Source organism: Odocoileus virginianus, chromosome 1 (genome assembly GCF_023699985.2).
Source record: "Odocoileus virginianus isolate 20LAN1187 ecotype Illinois chromosome 1, Ovbor_1.2, whole genome shotgun sequence".
Taxonomy (NCBI): domain Eukaryota; kingdom Metazoa; phylum Chordata; class Mammalia; order Artiodactyla; family Cervidae; genus Odocoileus; species Odocoileus virginianus.
In genome coordinates this window covers 47,065,950-47,074,103 of record NC_069674.1, presented here as the reverse complement: position 1 = coordinate 47,074,103, position 8,154 = coordinate 47,065,950, and the positions used below count along the sequence as shown (strand labels likewise).

At 44.1% G+C, this 8,154-nt stretch overlaps 1 long non-coding RNA gene across 2 annotated transcripts; it reads right to left on the bottom strand.

The window, feature by feature from the left end:
- Positions 1–5,234: 5,234 nt before the first annotated feature.
- Positions 5,235–7,893, bottom strand: LOC139035183 (uncharacterized). 2 transcript variants are annotated; one of them, XR_011487779.1, is made up of 2 exons: positions 7,749–7,893; positions 5,235–5,688 (listed from the first exon to the last, which is right to left on the bottom strand). It is a non-coding gene; the product is annotated as an uncharacterized lncRNA (long non-coding RNA). The 2 variants fall into 2 exon arrangements; XR_011487780.1 differs by lacking the exon at positions 7,749–7,893 and adding an exon at positions 7,545–7,741.
- Positions 7,894–8,154: the final 261 nt, after the last annotated feature.

Genomic DNA, 8,154 nt, shown 5'->3' with positions numbered 1-8,154 from the left:
GGATTATCTTAAACTAAATATCAAATAGGCTTAATAGGGAACTACTACTTTATCAAACAATTTAGCAGTCTTTTAAAAAAGTTAAACATACTCCCACCGTATGACCCAGCCAATGCACTTCTAGGTATTTACCTAAGAGAAATGAGACCTGAGGTCTGCATAGTCTTGGGCAAAAATGCCCCCCATATTTTAACTTGTAATATAGGCAAAGCCCATTTTATTGTGTTTTGCTATATTGCCTATGCAGATATTGTGTCTTTTACAAACTGAAGGCTTGTGGAAATGTTGCATCAAACAAGTCTATCAGTGCCACTTTCCCAGCAGCATTTGCTGACTCTGTGTCTCTGTCTCACATTTTGGTAATTCTTACAATATTTCAAACTTTTTCTTTATTATTATATTTGTTATAGTGATCTGTGACTTCCAAGTGGTGCTAGTGGTAAAGAACTCACCTGCCAAGGCAGGATATGTAAGAACGGGTTCAGTCCCTGGGTTGGGAAGATCACTTGGAAAAGGGCATGGCAACCCACTCCAGGATTCTTGCTTGGAGAATCCCATGGACAGAGGATCTTGGCAGGTCACAGTCCATAGAGTCACAAAAAGTTAGACACAACTGAAGCAACTTAGCATGCATAGTGATCTCTGATGTTACTATTACAAAAAGATTCATGATTTGCTGAAGTCTCAGATGATACCATTTTTTAGTAATAAAGTTTGGGGGTTTTGTTGTTTTTTTTTTATCATGCAGGATCTTAGTTCTCTGACCAGGGACCATGCCCCCTTCATTGGGAGTGCAGTACTAACCATAAAACTACCAAGGAAGACCCAATGATAAAGTATTTTTTAATTAAGATATGCACATTGTTTTCTTAAGACAGAATTTTAAGTGCTATATTTTAAGACAATAATATTATTGTACATTTAATAGACTCTGGAAAAGTGTAAACATAATTTTTATATGCATTGAGAAACAAAATTTGTATGACTTGCTTTATCCCGATATTCACTTTATTGCTGTGATCTGGAATCAAACTGCAGTATCTCCAGGGTATGCCTGTGACTGCAAACTGGAAACAACACAAATATCCAACAACAGGTGAATGGATAAATAACACATGCTCTATCCATAGGATGGGATACTACTTAGCAATAAGAAGGAATGAACTGTTGATACACTCAGTGGCATAGATGAATCTCAAAGTAGTTTTGCTGAACACAAAGTATGCATACAGTACAATTCTATTTAAATAAAACTCTAGAAAATCCAAGCCATAGTGATAAAGATCAAATCAGTGGTTTCCTGGGGAAAGGGTGAGGAGGGCATGAGGGAGGGCTTACAAAGGGTACAAAAACTTTTGAGGTGATGGATACAGTCACTACCATGAATTGTGACGAAGGTTCCACGGGTGTGTATATATATGTCAAATTTTTCAAAATGAACGCTTTAAGTATATACAGTTTACTGTGTGCCAGTTACATTTTAATAAAGCTGTTTTTAAAAACAAAACATCTAAAAAATGTTATGTCTATATCTTAATTCTAAGATTTTATCAGAAAGAATCAGAAGTGTATGCTAAGATATAAAGTCTCCAGGCATTCACTGCAGCATTATTCATATACATACATGGAAACAGCCTAAATGTCTAAAAGAAGATAATTGATTAGGTAAAGTATGGCATATCTCTGTGTTGGAATGTGATACAGCCATTAAAAATCATGCCGCAGACACAATATTTATTGTCATGAAAAAACGTTTATAATCTATTTCTATGGGGGGAAAAAGCAAAGAACAAAACAACATGTATAGTGTCATGGTGCTATATTTTGTAAAAGTCTATGTTGGAGTTTGATAATTAATCACACTTCTCACTTTCTCTCAGAGTTAGAATCCAACTGAGAAATGGACTGAAGAGTCAGACAAAGAACAAAATACCAGTTTTGTTACGAAGAGTTCCGACTGGGAAAATGTAACTTAGAGCTAAGGCAAAGTGGGCTTTCTACTCTTTTCCTCTGTGAACTCTCCTGACTCACTCAGAACTAAGTCCTGCCTGCAAGGGAAGGGGCAGCCCTGTAAGCTTATCCGTGGGAAGTGCTCCACGATCCCAGGCCACAGGTGGTGAGCATCCGAGCACTGCCCTTTAGACACCATACTATCCCCCAAACAGTGGGACAACAAAGAACCTTCCCCGCATATTTCTCAGTGCTCACCAACAAAGGGGAAGGGAGCTGCCCGGCTAAAGGCCATTAGAGGTGTTGAGGACAAGTTGACATGAAATCCTTGAATCTCAGAGTGGAAGGGGAATGCTTAAATAATTTCCCTAATCACTTTCCCATCCCAATAACTCATCTCCCCATGAGTATAGGGGAGTAAGTGAGGCAGCAGAAGGAAAGGTGGAAGTACTCTGCCTAATGTTTCTTTAGGGATTGAAGTCCCAATATAAGTGTCCCCTTACACTCTCCATGTCTCTATATGGTAAAGAAAACCACCTGGAAGGACATGTGCCGCGCTGTCGTAACAGCCACATTGCTTGGCTGGGTAGTGGGACTGAGAGAAACAGGAAGGATTATCAGTGATTATTTTCCTTTGGCTCTTTGTATTTTTGGTCTTCCAAGTTTTCTGAATACAAGACTTTTGCTGCTGGGGCAGGGAGAGCAAGAGAAGACCCCTTTTTAAAAAATAAACTAAAAGGGAAGAGGATTCCTGAACTTTGCAGAGCTGCAGTGCTGGGTAGGCATTTGACCTGAGACCCCCCTCCCTGCTTCATTCTTCCTGGGTCATTGTCATATATTATGTGGAAATGCCATTTGGGGACACAGTGCCCACCATCTATAACAGCATTGCCCTGGAAGTGTCCAAAGTGCTCTTAAACAGGTTTAGAGTTTACTTTTACCTCTCCTTAGCTAATGAAGAGGGTGGCATGAAATGACTTTTCCAGAACAGCCTCCACTTAGCATCCCCATGGGATCGACTTTCAGGCATGCCCTCGATCAATCTTCTCAAACTGACCAAACCAACACCTCAGAGGTTCCAATCTATTACAAAACCAAAGTCACAAAAAGTCTGTAGATATCCAAAGAGTTCAAGTTGGCAACATCAAAAAATACGATGTAATGTCACAATGCTGTCCATAATACATTGACATGATTTGTGTTCAGATAATAATATATAAAGCTATATCAGTAGCTTTGTCCTATAATAGGAAAGAAAGTTTTGTGAAAACCATCTGTGATTCTAGCCATAGCCTCATCGAAAGTCTAGGCTGACGCCCTCTTTGAATGTAAGGCCAGGTCTCACATCCCATCCTCACACCCCATCTTGCCCCAGTGTTATCTCAGATGCAATCTCCAACTATCATGACAGACTCAGTCCTGATGACAAGCCCACTTGGAATGGCAGAAATTCCTAAGATAATCTGGGACACATTGCTGAAAATGCAGCTTAGCAGCATGGAGATGCTCTCTTGCAAAGCCCCCACCAACACACATACTATCAACTACCGATTCAGAATTTTTGCAATCAGAAAAATAAAAGTTTCTTTAAATTAATGGCTTTTCTATCTGTGGTTGTAGCAAATTCCACACCCTCTGAAACTATCCAAGGGTGAAAACAGTCTTCAGAAATTGTTGCTTTTAGAAATTCTGGCCAGCTTACCCCACAGGTACCTCATTGACTCTGGGCTCTTGTGAGTCTTCCGTGAAAGTGTTTTACCCAGAGACTTTTCTGATTGAAAGCGTTCAAGCCCAGCATCGTTTGCTGGTACCTAAGTCTCTGTCTGAGTGGTGCCTGAGTCTCTGTCACCTAAGTCATTGACACCTTCTCTCTGAGCCACGTACTTCAAAATGCCAGCTCCCCCTTCCAGGGAGTAGGGCAGAAAAAAAATTTAAAAACACACATTGAATCCTGACAGGCAAGCACTTGGCAACTAAGAGCACTGCATTCTGGATCCAAGGCTTGGGTTGGCTAGGGGAGAATCTTTGGAGCCAGAAGTAGCTCAGGGATGCATGGATGCTGGGAACTTCATCAGGGATTCACCAAGATTTTCTACACTGATATATGGTAGGAGATACATTTTATATTGCGATCCAGTACACACAGAGAGCTGCAAGTAGACACAGATAAAAACACAGAACTAAAACCAGCTCCTAGACTTCAGGCCCACCAACTCTGCCTGCTGAGGAATAGTCATTTAATAACTATTTCTTGAATGAACAAAGCAAACCCAAATCTTAGTGAAACAATACTTACCAGTCTGATATTTTCTGCTCTATTTTATTCTTTTTCATTTCTTTAGAAAGGTAATGAGTTGCAACTCACTAAAGTGATGTCACTGCTGCCACCACAAACAGTCCTGTTCTGACAGGACTTCTGCCTTGTCTTCATTGAAGATTCCTGAAATTTGTCCTGTGGGAAGCCGGTGCTTGGGGACATTGGAGGCAAGTGGAACCACACTGGGACATAACCAGTTCAGACAAAGGAAGATTTGGGGGGGCAGGGGCAGGGATGCCACGAAGCTGGCCGAGGGCAAGGGCACTTCTCTCTGGGTGAGACAGACCTACGTCATGTCTCCCCATCCCTGTCCAAATGCTGTCACTGTCCCCTCTTATAAAACCCCCTTCACACCCAAGAAGATGTTACAAATGGAGTCAGAAGTCAGGCTGGCTTCATCTAGGTAGGAAGGACCAGGCAGGGGGTAAAAAGGGGTTGTTTAAGCTGCTGTGAAAATCACAGTCACCTGGTAAAGTGAAAATCCACTCAGATCCAAAAGGGAGGAATTAAGCAACTTTGTAAATAAAGGGATCATTACTTTTGATGCATTAATACACCCTTAAGACCTATCAAAAACTTCCCATTTCAAGATGAATGAAGAGCATTAGATGCTCATTTCCCAAGCCGGATGGGCTGTTTTCACTGCCCAGCGCAGGGGGTCAGAGGTCAGCAGGGGCTGGCCCAGGTGGTGCACTAGTGGAGCTGCGTTGGGGTTCCAGGAGGGGATGGTCCCCACCTCTCTGTGATTATGAAGGTTGTAACCACAGCCCCGTTTTCCACTGAAGGCATGTGTCCGCTGCGCACCTGATGAAGTCGGGAGGAAAGTTCTATGCCAGTGCACTTGCCTCCTCCAAGTTTCATCATCATTCACCAAGTAAGCATAATTGCTCCGTGTTTAAGAGATGCTGGGAACAGGGGCGCTGTTGGTAATTGCCTAATGGGCAGACGAAATGAGGTGTGAGGCACATTGGTGTGAAAAAAGCAATAGCCACAAGTTTATTAACATTGAGAATTAAAATAAGCTCTGCCCCAGCCAAGCAGTCCTTGCTGCAATGAATCCCATTATCCCTCTAATAACTGCACAGTGCTCCACTGGATGCTCTCTGCCCCAGGAGGTGGAGAGGCCTTCATACAGGTCACCTCTCTGCCAGCTTCAGAAGCTGCAATCTCTGGTTCACTGATGACTGTCAGCGAGGAAACACAAACACCCCCTGCCTCCCCTGTAGCTCCTCTACATGCATGCTAAGTGGCTTCAGTGGTGTCTGACTCTTTGAGACCCTCTGGACTGTGGCCCGCCAGGCTCCTCTGTCCATGAAATTCTCCAGGCAAGAATACTGGTGTGGGTTGCCATTCTCTTCTGTAGGGGATCTTCCCGCAGCTCCTCTAATTCCACTTAAATCCACAGGCAGGCACCTGAAGAGCTGTGAAAGAGGGAAGCCAAAGAGAATGATACACCATTGTGATATGGGTGCCTTTTTAAACAATTGCCAATTAGCATTTATGAGGGTGGACTATAGGGTTCTGGAGCTGAAAGTTACTATGTCCCGCTGATGGAAGTCAGGGGCCCCGCCTGGGGCTCAGCAACCAGCCTTGCCTTCTTTCTTCAACCTTGATCATGTTATCAAACATTTCTAGATGCCCAGTGCTAGGAGGAGAGTTGCCCTTGACCTCGAGCACATTTAATCTATGCAGAAAACAAAGCTCTCCTGGGTAAAATAATCAGAAAGCAATCAGTGAATGCTGAAGCCCAGAACCTAATGAAAATGCAGAGAAAGGAGAGCCAGGGCTGTCAGAGCTCCCAGAGCAGGTGCAGCTTAGGGAACTGCATGAACAAAACTTAACAGACTCAAGGCATTCAGAGTGAAGGACGGAGGCCGACCAGTCAGAAGGCCAGCCCTGAGCTGGGAACCAGCAGAGCGTAGGCTTGGGTGGGCAGAGAGCGCCGCACAGGGAAAAGCAAGTGTGGAGCCTGGATCCAGTGCTGGACTTAGAGGGAACCCTTGTAGGTTTCAGAAAAGAGGAATCATGGGATTAAAGAATTTAAATCACTCTATGTTAAACTCGCTTTCTGTTGCTTAATTTTGATCTACCTTAAATTTCATGAATTTCACTCACTTTATATTCACAGCCACCAACTTCAAAGGGGCCTTGGTGTTTCCCCACAATCCAGCTCCATGCCCTGGTCCCTGTATTCCCTAGGTGCTGAGTAACAACTGTGCACTTTTTTCTCCCTTCTCAAACATTCAGCGCTTCTGCCAGCATCCTGCTCTCAGCTGCTGACCCTGCATCCTGTTCTTACTCCTCCTACCTCTAACCCACCAGCCTGCCTGCTCCACCAGCCCCCCGCACCTCCCCCACTCCGCACCCCCACAAGCTCTGGTCACTCTCATTTCTTTGAATGGACCTTCCTGCTCCAATGGAGGGCCTCCCTATACCTGTGTGCAAGATCAGTCCCCTCCCTTACTCAAGGTCACTCCTCTTCTCCCCAGCCCCCATCAGCACACACACTGCAACAATTTCTCTCTTCTTAAAGAAAAAACAAACAAAAACTGATTCTTGCCCTCATGTTTCAGGTCCTGTCCCATTTCTCTGCTCCCGTTTGCAGGATGATTCCTCAAACGAGCTGAGCTGTCTGCATCTGCACCCTGCATGGATATATATATCCATATAGCGGGCATCCTCTCATGAACCCGTTTCAATCAGGCTTGGCCCCGCCCTGCCACTGTACCACTCTCCTCACCCCTGACCTCTATGCTGTTAAATGCAAGGGTCATTCTCATCGTATTTGAGCTCTCAGCAGCTTTCTTCACTTAGTTCCCAGAACACATCTCCCCCTTAGACTCTGGCTGGTTTCTTCCCATTTTTTTCAACCTCTAAAAATTATAGTGCCCCAGTGCCCAGCCTTTGGACCTGTTCTCTCTCTAAATTATACCACTTTGGTCTCATCCAATCTCATAGTTGTAAACACCATCTATTTGCTAACAAGCCTCAAATTTATGTCTTCAGTGTGGACCCACTCGAGATTCCAGAGAGATCTCTATTTGGATATCTAACAGGCATCTCAAATTCAGTATTTTCAGAAACAAATTCCTGGTTCCTGGTCCACCTCCCACTCCACTGTGACACACACACGCATCACCTCCTCCTCCCACATCCTCCTCCATGCATGTCCTTTGGTCAGGACCAAAACCTTGGTCCTCCTTGATGCCACTTTCGAATCCATCAGCAAATCCAGTTGACTCTGCTTTCACACTCTATCCAGTCTCTGACCACTTACCATCTCCACTACGACCTCCCTGCTCCAAACCACCACCTGCAGCAACCTGTTGGCTGGTCTCCCCACCTCTGCCGTTGCTCCCATATCAGTTCAACATATCAGCCAGAGTGATGCTTTACAAATAGATGCAAATCATGTCATTTCTCTCCTCAAAGTCTTCTAATGACTTTGCAGATCACCCAGAATAAAATCCAATATTCTTACAATGGCCTGAAGATTCTTACACTCTCTGACTCCAGTTCCTTCTCTGACTCTGCCTTCCCTCTCTTGCTCTGCTCAGCATGCCAGCCCCTTGCTGTTTCTCAAAGCAAGTTCCTTCTGGCTGAAATAGAATTCTCCCAGACAGTCACAAGGCCTACTCCTTCAGTTCTCCCAGATCCGTCTCAGTCTCACTTGATTAGTAAAGCCTTCCTTGGCCAACCCACATAAGCCCATTCTGTTTAACTTCTCTCCATTCAGCCTATCACCAGCTGTTAAACCACATTTTACTTGCCACTCATTCAGTATCTCTCCCTTAGAATATAAGCTCATTTGGGGCAGGATGTATGTCAGTGTCTAATATGTAGCAGGAATTCAAGAAATACTCAGTGAAGGGATGGGATGGGAGGGG